Raw genomic sequence first — 13,780 nt, 5'->3', positions numbered from 1 at the left:
TATTACATCCCTGGTATGCGCCAATAGTCAATAAATGTAATAAGTAAATCAGAGAGTATGTTAAAAAGTGCTAAATTAAATGGAAGGAAATTTTAAAAAGTAAAGCAAAGAAAGGAGAAAGAAATGAAGAGGAGTTAGGAGTGAGGAAAGCAGATTATAATTTTAAATTGGGTCATCAGAGTAACTGTCATTGCAAAGGAGGGAATAAAAAAGATCTTGAAAGAAATGAGATTAAATCATTCCAGGCAAAAGAAAGAGTCTGTGCAAAGGCCCTGAGGTGGGCACATGTCTGATATGCTAGAGAAAAACAAAGAAGCCAATGTAAAGTGAGCAAGACAATGATATAAGAGAGGTAACAGTAAAAAGAGGGGGAGGAAGTAACAGTATACCATTTAAATGAATAAAGGAATTTGGCTATTTCTCTAGTGAAATTGGAAGCCTCTGGAGACTTTTGAAAAGTGAGATATCATTTATGCTGTAAAAACATCCACCTGGCTACTTCATTGAGAATAGACTGTTGTAGGAAAAGGAGAGAAGCAGGAGATTATTTAGGAGTTATTGTTGTAATCCAAGTGAGATATGATGTTGGCCTAAATCAAGGTGGAATCTGTGGAGATGGGAGAGGTAGTAGAATCTGGATGGATTTCAAAGTTAGAGGCAATGACGTTGTCTGAGAGACTGGATATAAGATATGAGAAGAAAGAGGACACAGGAATGACTAAAAGTTTCAGACCTGAGAAAATTTAAGTACAGAATTGCCCTCAGTCGAGATGGGTGGAGTAGTTTAGGGCTAATGGCTCTGTCAAGGAGGCAGTCATTGGAATACAGGTGGCATTTAAAGTCTTGAGACTGGATGAGATCACCAAAGAAAGGAATTAAGATGGAGAAGGGGTCCAAGAACTAAGTCCTGGAAGAGTCTGCCATTAGAAGTTGGAGAAGAGGAGCTAACCAAAGAGGTAGAAGGAGCCAGTGAGGTAGTGAGTGAGGTGTTCCTGAGCGGCAAGTGAAAAAAGTGTACTTAGGAAATGGGGGAGAGCACCTTTGTTGAATGCCATTGAAGAAAGATGAAACTTGAGAAACAGGTTTTCCCACCATGCACGAGGGTTCCTTTTTCTCCATATCCTCACCAACACCTGTTGTTTCATGTGTGTGTGTGTGTGTGTGTTTGTGTGTGTGTGTGTGTGTGGTTTGTTGTTTTTTTTTTTTTAGCCATTCTGACAGGTGTGCAGTGATATCTCTTTGTGGTTTTGATTTGCATTTCCCTGATGATGAGTTATGTTGAGCATCTTTTCACGTGCCTGCTGGCCATCTGTACATCTTCCTTGGAGAAATGTCTGTTCATGTCTTCTGCCCATTTTTAATTGCATTATTTGGGGGTGTTTTGGTGTTGAGTTATAGGAGTTCTTTATATATTTTAGATACTAACCTCTTGTTGGAAATATCATTTGTAAATATCTTCTCCCACCCAGTAGGTTGTATTTTTGTTGATTATTTCCTTTGCTGTGCAGAAGATTTTTATTTTGATGTAGTCCCAATAGTTTATTCCTGCTTTTGTTTCCCTTGCCTCAGGCATCTAGAAAGATGTTGCCACAATGTCAAGGAAATTACTGCCTGTGCTCTCTTCTAGGATTTTTGTGGTTTCAGGTCTCACATTTAGGTTTTTAATCCATTTTGAGTTTATTTTTGTGTATGGTGTAAGAAAGTGGTCTAATTTCATCCTTTTGCGTGTAGCTGTCCAGTTTTCCCAACACCATTTGTTAAAACAAAACAAAACTGTCTTTTTCTATTGCATATTCTTGCCTCCTTTGTCACAAATTAATTTACCATATAATCTTGGGTTTATTTCTAGACTGTCTATTCTGTTCTTTTGATCTGTGTGTCTATTTTTGTGCCACTACCATACTGTTATAATTATTACAGCTTTGTAGTATATCTTGAAACCGGGGATTGTGACCCCTCCAGTTTGGTTCTTCATTTTCAAGAATGCTTTGGCAATTTGGGGTCTTTTGTGATTCCATACAAATTTTAGGATTATTAGTTCTGTGAAAACTGCTATTGATATTTTGATAAGGATTGCATTAAATCTGTAGATTTCTTTGGGCAATATAGATATTTTAACAGTATTTGTTCTTCCAATCCAAGAGCATGGATTATCTTTCCATTTTTTGTGTCATCTTCAATTTCTTTCATCAGTGTATTATAATTTTCAGAGTATGGATCTTTCACCTCCTTGGGTTAAGTTTGTTCCTACATATTTTATTATTTTGGTGCAATTTTAAATGGGACTGTTTTCTTAATTTCTTTTTCTGCTACTTCATTATTAGTGTATAGATGTGCAATGGATTTTTGTATATTGATTTTGTATCCTGTGACTTTACTGTATTCCTTTATGAATTTGACTAGTTTTTTGGCAGAATCTTTAGGGTTTTCTATATATGGTATTATGTCATCTGCAAATAGTGAAAGTTGTACTTCTTCCTTACCAATTTGGAAGGCTTTTATTTCTTTTTCTTGCCTGATTGTTGTGGCCAGGGCTTCCAGTACTATGTTGGATAAAAGTGGTGAAATTGGACATCCTTGTCTTGTTCCTGACCTTAGGGGAAAAGCTGTCAGTTATTCACCATTGAGTATGGTGTTAGCTATGGGTTTTTCACATGTAGTCTTTATTATGTTGAGGTATGTTCCCCTTAAACCCACTTTGTTGAGGGTTTTTGTCATGAATGGATTTTGTACTTTGTCACATTCTTTTTCTGCATCTATTGAAATGATCATATGGTATTTATCCTTTCTCTTGTTGATGTGATGTATCACACTGATTGATTTGCAAATATTGAACTACCCTTGCAACCTGGACATAAATCCCATTTGATTGTGGTGAATAATTTTTTTAATGCATTATTGGATTTGGTTTGCTAATATTTTGTTGAGGATTTTCACATCTATGTTCATCAGAGATACTGGCCTGTAGTTCTCTTTTTTGTAGTGTCTTTATCTGGTTTTGGTATCAGGGTAATGCTGGCCTCATAGAATAAATTTGGAAGCTTTCCTTCTTCTGATTTTTGGAGTAGTTTGAGAAGAACGGGTATTAACTCTTCTTTAAATGTTTGCTAGAATTCACCTGGGGAGCCAACTGGTTCTGGACTTTTGTTTGTTGGGAGCTTTGTGATTACTGATTTAATTTCATTGCTGGTAAACAGTATGTTCAAATTTTCTGTATCTTCCTGGTTCAGTTTTGGGAGGTTATATGTTTCTAGGAATTTATTTATTTCTTCTAGTTTGTCCAATTTGTTGGCATAATATTCTCTTATAATCCTTTGTATTTCTGTGGTGTCAGTTGTTATTTCTCCTCTTTAGTTTCTAATTTTGTGTGAGTCCTCCCTCCCTCCCTCACTCTCTCTCCATTTTTTAATAGGTAGTGTGAAAATCAAATTTAAAAATTAACTGACAAATATAAAACTAAGATAATCAAAGATAAAAATGTTGGTGAAAAGCTTTATATTTGAACTCAAATTTAACAGAGCTTCATTCTAGTAGCTGGCATGTTGCACAGCTCTCATTATCCAAAAATGGAAGCTTAGAAATTTGTCAAGTATATTTATATTTATATTTTTAATCTGGCTCTGAGATTAGAGGACATTTTTATGTGGATGTTTCCATAAAGGACAAAATGAGTGATGTATTTGATAATAGTTTTACAATTAAAAACAGTTTATGAAAACTGAAGGTATAATGAGATGAAGCACAGCATGTGGCTTTATGGATATCTTGTTTAATGTAGGAATCAGGTTGGGAGATTTTGAGAGTATATTGCTATTATACCAATTGGATATTTGGGTCAGGTATTTACCATAAGTGGAATGTGTGATTTGAGATGGAAGATTCTGGTAAGAAGCTAGAGCAGGTAAACTAGAGATTCATGTTGGTTGTGTAGATGGCAGAAATAATATACCGATGTGGACATTTCAAACCTGTGTTCTTCTTTCTTTCTTTCTTTCTTTAAATTTTTATTGTTATGTTAATCACCATACATTACATCATTAGTTTTTGATGTAGCGTTCCATGATTCATTGTTTGTGCATAACACCCAGTGCTCCACGCAGAACATGCCCTCTCTAATACCCATCACCAGGCTAACACATCCCCCCACCGCCCTCCCCTCTAGAACCCTCAGTTTGTTTTTCAGAGTCCATCGTCTCTCATGGTTCTTCTCCCCCTCCGATTTACTCCCCTTCATTCTTCCCCTCCTGCTATCTTCTTTTTTTTTTCTTAACATATATTGCATTATTTGTTTCAGAGGTACAGATATGTGATTCAAAAGTCTTGCACAATTCACAGCACTCACCATAGCACATACCCTCCCCAATGTCCATCACCCAGCCACACCATCACTCTCACCGCCCCCCACTCCACCAACCCTCAGTTTGTTTCCTGAGATTAAGAATTCCTCATATCAGTGAGGTCATATGATACATGTCTTTCTCTGATTGACTTATTTCACTCAGCATAATACCCTCCAGTTTCATCCACATCATTGCAAATGGCAAGATCTCATTGCTTTTGATAGCTGCATAATATTCCATTGTGTATATATACCACCTCTTCTTTATCCATTCATCTGTCGATGGGCATCTCAGCTCTTTCCACAGTTTGGCTATTGTCGACATTGCTGCTATAAACATTGGGTTGCACATACCCCTTCGGATCCCTACATTTGTATCTTTGTGGTGAATACCCAGTAGTGCAATTGCTGGATCGTATGGTAGCTCTATTTTCAAATGTTTGAGGAACCTCCATACTGTTTTCCAGAGTGGTTGCACCAGCTTGCATTCCCACCGATAGTGTAGGAGGGTTCCCTTTCTCCGCAACCTCGCCAACATATGTCATTTCCTGACTTGTTAATTTTAGCCATTCTGACTGGGGTGAGGTGGTATCTCATTGAGGTTTTGATTTGGAATTCCCTGATGCCGAACAATGTTGAGCACTTTTTCATGTGTCTGTTGGCCATTTGGAAGTCTTCTTTGGAAAAATGTCTGTTCATGTCTTCTGCCCATTTCTTGATTGGATTATTTGTTCTTTGGGTGTTGAGTTTGATTAGTTCTTTATAGATTTTGGATACTAGCCCTTCATCTGATATGCCATTTGCAAATATCTTCTCCCATTCTGTCGGTTGTCTTTTGGTTTTGTTGACTGTTTCTTTTGCTGTGCGAAAGCTTTTTATCTTGAGGAAATCCCAAAAGTTCATTTTTGCCCTTGCTTCCCTTGCCTTTGGGAATGTTTCTAGGAAGAAGTTGCTGCAGCTGAGGTTGAAGAGGTTGCTGCCTGTGTTCTCCTTTAGGATTTTTTTTTTTAAAGATTTTATTTATTTATTTGAGAGAGAGAGAGAATGAGAGATAGAAAGCTCGAGAGGGAAGAGGGTCAGAGGAAGAAGCAGACTCCCTGCTGAGCAGGAAGCCCGATGCGGGACTCGATCCCGGGACTCCAGGATCATGACCTGAGCCGAAGGCAGTCGCTTAACCAACTGAGCCACCCAGGCGCCCCTCCTTTAGGATTTTGATGGACTCCTGTCTCACATTTAGGTCTTTCAACCATTTTGAGTCTATTTTTGTGTGTGGTGTAAGGAAATGGTCTAGTTTCATTCTTCTGTGTGTGGCCGTCCAATTTTCCCAATACCATTTGTTGAAGAGACTGTCTTTTCCATTGGATATTCTTTCCTGCTTTGTCAAAGGTTAGTTGACCATAGAGTTGAGGGCCCATTTCTGGGCTCTCTATTCTGTTCCACTGATCTATGTTTCTGTTTTTGTGCCAGTACCATACTGTCTTGATGATGACAGCTTTGTAATAGAGCTGGAAGTCCAGAACTGTGATGCCGCCAGCTTTGCTTTTCTTTTTCAACATTCCTCTGGCTATTCAGGGTCTCTTCTGGTTCCATACAAATTTTAGGATTATTTGTTCCATTTCTTTGAAAAAAGTGGATGGTATTTTGATGGGGATTGCATTGAATGTGTAGATTGCTCTAGGTAGCATTGACATCTTCACAATGTTTGTTCTTCCAATCCATGAGCATGGAATGTTTTTCCATTTCTTTGTGTCTTCCTCAATTTCTTTCATGAGTATTTTATAGTTTTCTGAGTACAGATTCTTTGCCTCTTTGGTTAGATTTATTCCTAGGTATCTTATGGTTTTGGGTGCAATTGTAAATGGGATTGACTCCTTAATTTCTCTCTCTTCTGTCTTGTTGTTGGTGTATAGGAATGCCACTGATTTCTGTGCATTGATTTTCTATCCTGCCACTTTACTGAATTCCTGTATGAGTTCTAGCAGTTTTGGGGTGAAGTCTTTTGGGTTTTCCACATACAGTATCATATCATCTGCAGAGAGTGAGAGTTTGACTTCCTCTTTGCCGATTCGCATGCCTTTGATTTCTTTTTGTTGTCTGATTGCTGTGACTAGGACTTCTAATACTATGTTGAATAGCAGTGGTGATAGTGGACATCCCTGCCACGTTCCTGACCTTAGGGGGAAATCTCTCAGCTTTTCCCCATTGAGAATGATATTCGCTGTAGGTTTTTCATAGATGGCTTTTATGATATTGAGGTATGTACCCTCTATCCCTATACTCTGAAGCGTTTTGATCAAGAAAGGATGTTGTTCTTTGTCAAATGCTTTTTCTGCATCTATTGAGAGGATCATATGGTTCTTGATCTTTCTTTTGTTAATATATTGTATCACATTGATTGATTTGTGGATGTTGAACCGACCTTGCAGCCCAGGGATAAATCCCACTTGGTCATGGTGAATAATCCTTTTAATGTACTGTTGGATCCTATTGGCTAGTATTTTGGTGAGAATTTTTGCATCCATGTTCATCAAGGATATTGGTCTGTAATTCTCCTTTTTGATGGGGTCTTTGGTTTTGGGATCAAGGTAATGTTGGCCTCATAAAATGAGTTTGGAAGCTTTCCTTCCATTTCTATTTTTTGGAACAGTTTCAGGAGAATAGGTATTAATTCTTCTTGAAATGTTTGGTAGAATTCCCCTGGGAAGCCATCTGGCCCTGGGCTTTTGTTTGTTGGGAGAGTTTTGATGACTGCTCAATTTCCTTAGTGATTATAGGTCTGTTCAGGTTTTCTATTTCTTCCTGGTTCAATTTTGGTAGTTGATACATCACTAGGAATACATCCATTTCTTCCAGGTTATCTAATTTGCTGGCATACAGTTGCTCATCATATGTTCTTATAATTGTTTGTATTTCTTTGGTGTTGGTTGTGATCTCTCCTCTTTTATTCATGATTTTGTTGATTTGGGTCATTTCTCTTTTCTTTTTGAAAAGTCTGGCCAGGGGTTTATCAATCTTGTGAATTCTTTCAAAGAACCAGCTCCTAGTTTCGTTGATCTGTTCTACTGTTGTTTTGGTTTCTATTTCATTAATTTCTGCTCTGATCTTTATTATTCTCTTCTCCTGCTGGGTTTAGGCTTTATTTGTTGTTCTTTCTCCAGCTCCTTTAGGTATAGGGTTAGGTTGTGTATTTGAGACCTTTCTTGTTTCTTGAGAAAGGCTTATATTGCTATATACTGTCCTCTCAGGACTGCCTTTGCTGCATCCCAAAGATTTTGAACAGTTGTGTTTTCATTTTCATTGGTTTCCATGAATTTTTTTTTAATTCTTCTTTAATTTCCTGGTTGACCCATTCATTCTTTAGTAGGATGCTCTTTCGCCTCCATGTATTTGAGTTCTTTCCGACTTTCCTCTTGTGATTGAATTCTAGTTTCAAAGCATCATGGTCTGAAAATATGCAGGGAATGATCCCAATCTTTTGGTACCGTTTGAGACCTGATTTGTGACCTAGGATGTGATCTATTCTGGAGAATGTTCGATGGGTACTAGAGAAGAATGTGTATTCCGTTGCTTTGGGATGGAATGTTCTGAATATGTCTGTGAAGTCCATTTGGTCCAGTGTGTCATTTAAAGTCTTTATTTCCTTGTTGAGCTTTTGCTTAGATGATCTGTCCATTTCAGTAGGGGGGTGTTAAAGTCCCCCACTGTTATTGTATTGTTGTCAATGTATTTCTTTGCTTTTGTTATTAATTGGCTTATGTAAGTGGCTGCTCCCATGTTAGGGGCATAGGTATTTACAATTGTTAGATCTTCTTGTTGGGTAGACCCTCTAAGTAGGATATAGTGTCCTTCCTCATCTCTTATTACAGTCTTTGGTTTAAAACCTAATTTGTCTGATATAGGGATTGCCACCCCAGCTTTCTTTTGATGTCCATTAGCATGGTAAATGGTTTTCCACCCCCTCACTTTCAATCTGGGGGTGTCCTTGGGTCTAAAATGAGTCTCTTGCAGACAGCATATCGATGAGTCTTGTTTTTTAATTCAATCTGATAGCCTGTGTGATAACCCAAACTTTTGATTGGGGCATTTAGTCCATTTACGTTCAGGGTTTCTATTGAAAGATATGAATTTAGTGCCATTGTATTGCCTGTAATGTCACTGTTACTGTATATTGTCTGTGTTCCTTTCTGGTCTATGCTGCTTTTAGGCTCTCTTTTTGCTTAGAGGACCCCTTTCAATATTTCTTGTAGGGCTGGTTTGGTGTTCACAAATTCTTTTCGTTTTTGTTTGTCCTGGAAGCTTTTGATCTCTCCTTCAATTTTCAATGACAGCCTAGCTGGATATAGTATTCTTGGCTGCATATTTTTCTCGTTTAGTGCTCTGAAGATATCGTGCCAGTCCTTTCTGGCCTGCCAGGTCTCTGTGGAAAGGTCTGTTGCCAATCTAGTGTTTCTACCATTTTAGGTTACATATCTCTTCTCCCGAGCTGCTTTCAGGATTTTCTCTTTGTCTCTGAGACTCATAAGTTTAACTATTAGATGTCAGGGTGTTGACCTATTTTTATTGATTTTGAGAGGGGTTCTCTGTGCTTCCTGGATTTTGATGCCTGTTTCCTTCCCCTCTTTAGGGAAGTTCTGTGCTATAATTTGCTCCAATATACCTTCTGCCCCTCTCTCTCTTTCTTCTTCTTCTGGAATCCCAATTATTCTAATGTTGTTTCGTCTTATCGTATCACTTATCTCTCAAATTCTGCCCTCGTGATCCAGTAGTTGTTTCTCTTTCTTTTTCTCAGCTTCTTTATTTTCCATCATTTGGTCTTCTATATCGCTAATTCTCTCTTCTGCCTCATTTATCCGAGCAATTAGTGCCCCCATTTTTTATTGCACCTCCTTAATAGCCTTTTTGATTTCAACTTGGTTAGATTTTAGTTCTTTTATTTCTCCAGAAAGGGTTTCTCTAATAACTTCCACGCTTTTTTCAAGCCCAGCTAGTATCTTTAAAATCATGATTCTAACTCTAGGTCCGACATATTACTAATGTCCATATTGGGTAGTGCCTGGGGGACGGTACTACCTCTTGTTCTTTTTGTTGAGGTGATTTTTTCTGTTTTGTCATTTTGTCCAGAGGAGAACAGATGAATGAGAGAACAAAATGCTAACAGGTTAACAACATCCCCAGAAAATATACTCGAAACAAATCAGAAAAGACCTGAAACCAGGGGAAAAGAAAGGGAAAGAAAGAAAAAAGAAAGAGAAGGAAAAAGGTAAGAAGAAACAAAAACAGAACAACACAAAATAAAGCAGAATATGATCAAATATGATCAGGCTAGTGTCTAGATCAAGGCCACACACTAGATTTTGGGTGTATTTTGGTCTGTTAGAAGAAAGGGTCTCCTAAAATTTTAAAGAAAGAAAGACTTATATATGTACAAAATAAGGGTTGATACAATGAAGGGATGGCAGATGACTGTAAAGATGAAAATTATAAAACATTTTAATAAAGGAATTGAGAATGTGCTTGAAAAAAGAAAGAAGAGGATTAAAAAAAAAGAAAGAAAGAAAAAAAAAGGGAGAGAATGTGATCAGGCAGGAGACTAGAACAAAGCCATACACTAGAGATTTAGGGTCCATTTTGATATGTTAGAGGAAACTGTATCTCAAAATTTTAAAGAGAGAAAAACTTATATATATATATACCATAAATAAGGGTAACTACTATGAAGGGATAGAATGTGACTCTAAAAATGAAAATAAAAATGTTTTTTTAAAAAAGGGATTGATAAGATATTGGTTGAAAAGGGGAAAAAGAAAAATTCAAAAAAACAGTTAAAAAAATTAACTTTGAAACACTAATTAATCATGGTAAAAAAGCCATGAATTCTATTTTCAGTATTCCCCTAGCGCTGGAGTTCTCCCGTTCTCCTTGATCGGTAAACTTGGTCTTGCCTGGCTGTTCTTGCTGATCTTCTGGGGGAGGGGCCTGTTGCCATGGTTCCCAAATGTCTTTGCCGGAGGCGGAATTGCCCCGCCCTTACCGGTCCGGGCTAAGTAATCTGCTCGGGTTTGCTCTCGGGAGTTTTTGTTCCCTGCAAGCTTTCCATACAGCTTTGGAGGACGAGAGTGAAAATCTCTGCCTGTGAGGAGCCGAGAACTCGGGGCCCCGCTCCTCAGTGCGCCCCCAGATAAAAGCAGTCAGTCACTTCCATGTCCCCTGTCTCTGGCTGCACTCCGTGCTCACCCTGCCTGTGACCAAGCGTTTCTATCTCTGGCACCCGACCCCGTGTGGAGTCTCCAAACCCAGCAGATCCCTGTGGCGCGCTCCCGCGCCGCTCCTCCCAGAGGAGGAAGGGGAGTCTCCCCGGATCTGCCGCTTGTTGGGTCCCTGCTGGAGGAGCAGTGGCCCGACTGGGCCGCGGATCACGGTTTATGGCAACCCCCAGCTGAGAGCCCGCACCTCGGCTCTGTCTCTGCAGCCGGCTTCCCTGCTCCAATACCTGGGAGCTCTGCTGCACTCAGGCACCCCTGGTCTTTCCGTGACCCCGAGGGTCCTGAGACCACACTGTCCCACGAGGGTTCCACCCCCTGCTTAGCCACTGCAGCGACGTCCCTCAGCGGAGCCAACTTCTAAAAGTTCGGATTTTGTGCTCCGCGGCTCTATCACTTGCCAGAAGCGGCCGACGGAGGTCCCCTCCCCTGCCGTCTATCCTCCCGAATATCGCTTTGGATTCACTTCTCTGCATGTCCTACCTTCTAGAAAGTGGTCGCTTTTCTGCTCAGAGGGTTGTTGCTATTCTTTTTTTCGATCTCCTGTTGAGTTCGTAGGTGTTCAGAATGGTTTGATCCCTATCTAGCTGAATTCCTGAGACCAGAGGAAACCCAGTTCTCCTACTCCTCCGCCATCTTGCTCTGCCCCCCTGTGTTCTTCTTTAAAGAGAGCTATCCCATCACTTCATAAAGGTAGGCCAGAAAAATGCCTGCAAGCACATAATACTTTCCCCAATTGCAGTTTAGAGCCTTATAAATAGAGGCACAATGTTTCCATCTAAATAATTTCAATATGCCTTTATCTTCCATGGCAGAAACTTAATATGGCTCTTGTAACACATTTATTTCCTGCTCTATGTAGAATTGCAGAATTGCAAAGGAGCCCTCTACATAATTACCATGTTAACATTTGGACAATAGATGGTTTTCTATGTAGCTGACATACTGAATCTGCTAAAAAGCACCACAAACAACAACTTAATTATGGCACCATTTGATACTAGATCTTTTTCCAGATAAGAATTAACATACATATCTAACATTAGTTGAGCATTTACTATGTGACATGCATAAGTGAAAAACATTATAGATAGTATATAATTAGATCCTTACAACAACTGGAAATTGTTTTATTCCCCCATTTTACAGATGAGGTTAATAAAAACTTGCCTGATGTCTCACAAATAGTAATTACAGGCCAGAGACTTTGATTCTGGAGCTTAAATTCTTAGTCACTTAACTGTCTTACTTCCTGTGTCACCTACCCCTTGGATGGTTCTGGAAACAGGAAATTTCAAGTACTAGGAGCATTCTTATCTTCCTATTTGCTATAGTGGAAGAACATATGAAAAACTGACCTGTGTATACTAGGTAGATTAGGTACAGATTAAAAAGTGGTGTGTGTATGTGGAGGGGATGGGGATGTGTTGTGGAAATGTTTGGAGCAGGACATAGAGAGAGGAAGAAGAAGCAGGGACTACAATTATCCCTATATTACTGCCTCTTAAAATAGGAATTAACTCTAAATGTAACCTCAAATATATGAATATCTATTAAATTGAGGGTTCCTAAGAGTGAAGAACCATTGTTCTTGTTGTACCACCAATTTGCTATGAAGAGAATTATTTCTATTACTGTACTGGGAAGCAAAGAGTATAATAATTTTGAGGGTGGACCCTGAAATCAGATTTCCTATGGTCAAGTCTTGGTTCTGCCAATATCTTAGCCCCTCTAAAACTTGGTTTCATCTTCCTAGGTCAAAGGATCATGAGGAATAAATAAAACAATCTGTACACATGAGACTTTTATGACAGCATCAATCATGTTTATCTTTTATCATAATGAGAAATTTTGATTTAATATTGGGCAGTTATTTATGGTGACTTTTAAAAAAGTCAACTTGTTAGGAAGGATGGTTGTACTCCATAATCTGAAATGACTAATGTGTAACTTTGTCTGCATTTGGGTGCATATCTCAGATGCGCTTCAGAGGTCCTCTTTAACCCTTTGGTCTATTTCTCTTTTTCATGTTACCTCTTTTCTCCATTTTTGTTGGTTTCTCTTCAAAATATGATTATGTAATTCATTCCATTTCTAATAACTAAAAGGAATATTTATTAATGCACACTCATAAACTTATGGACCTGTTTCAGGTTGAACTACACAAAAAAACACAAAACAGTCAAACAAACAAAAAAGAAATGTTCCTTTTTTAAACAAAAAAATATATTCAAATAATTTTAAATAAATTTAAATAAAATTTAATTCTAAATAATAATGGGGAAGTTGCAAAAAAAGCTAGGTAGAAAATGACAGGCCATTGCATTTAGTTATTCTCTTGTATCTTTATTCACTCACTAACTCATGTATTCATTTGTTTCTAGACACAATGATCACAAATTTACCAAGTGACCACTGCATGGTTGGCTGCCAGGGAGGATACAGATCTGCACAGCCCATGATTCTTGCCCTAGAGGAGTTTGGAAAAACTTTGAATGTGAAAGCAGCATGACATACAAAGGTAAATAAAATTTTGAGAAAATAATGCAGACGGTGTTTTAAGATAGCATGATAGTTTTCATTTTCTTTCAAAATAATATGAATAAACGTAAGAATAACCACAACTCATTTAGCTCAGCCATAATTAGGTCAGCTTCCCTCTTTTGCTTCCTAAACGCATGGAACTCTTTATGACACAGATTTAATTTTATAGAATAATTTATAAAAGGCCTAATCCTGCTTCTCTCAAACTAAAATCATTATACTTAAGCTGTTTGGATGAATTAGTTAGGGGCAAAGACCAGAATAATACTTAAAATCAAAAGTGTAGACACGTATATATGAAATATATGAACTGTGATTTGAATCTTTTTTTTTTAAAGATTTATTTATTTATTTTGAGAGAGTGAGAATGAGAGAGAGAGAGAGAGAGTACATGAGAGGGGGAAGGGTTAGAGGGAGAAGCAGGCTCCTTGCTGAGCAGGGAGCCCGATGCAGGACTCGATCCCGGGACTCCAGGATCATGACCTGGGCCGAAGGCAGTCGCTTAACCAACTGAGCCACCCAGGCGCCCTGTGATTTGAATCTTATTAAGATTTTCTCTCTTATGAGTGGTCATGCTGGGTAAAGTTTTTGATAAAACTGGTTATCTCCCTGAAATATGAGAGAATGAAAAATCATA

The 13,780-nt window shown here is 38.4% G+C and overlaps 1 long non-coding RNA gene across 1 annotated transcript in view; it reads left to right on the top strand.

The window, feature by feature from the left end:
* LOC113920693 overlaps positions 1-13,780 on the top strand; it is a 222,454-nt gene that overhangs the window by 111,089 nt on the left and 97,585 nt on the right. Inside the window, exon 2 of the long non-coding RNA XR_003519346.1 lies at positions 12,984-13,120. This is a non-coding gene — a long non-coding RNA (uncharacterized LOC113920693). The remainder of the gene's footprint in view (positions 1-12,983; positions 13,121-13,780) is intronic.

This window comes from Zalophus californianus, chromosome 3 (genome assembly GCF_009762305.2).
Source record: "Zalophus californianus isolate mZalCal1 chromosome 3, mZalCal1.pri.v2, whole genome shotgun sequence".
NCBI lineage: Eukaryota > Metazoa > Chordata > Mammalia > Carnivora > Otariidae > Zalophus > Zalophus californianus.
Note: the sequence above shows the minus strand (reverse complement) of the source record. Positions and strands in the feature narration are given on the sequence as shown.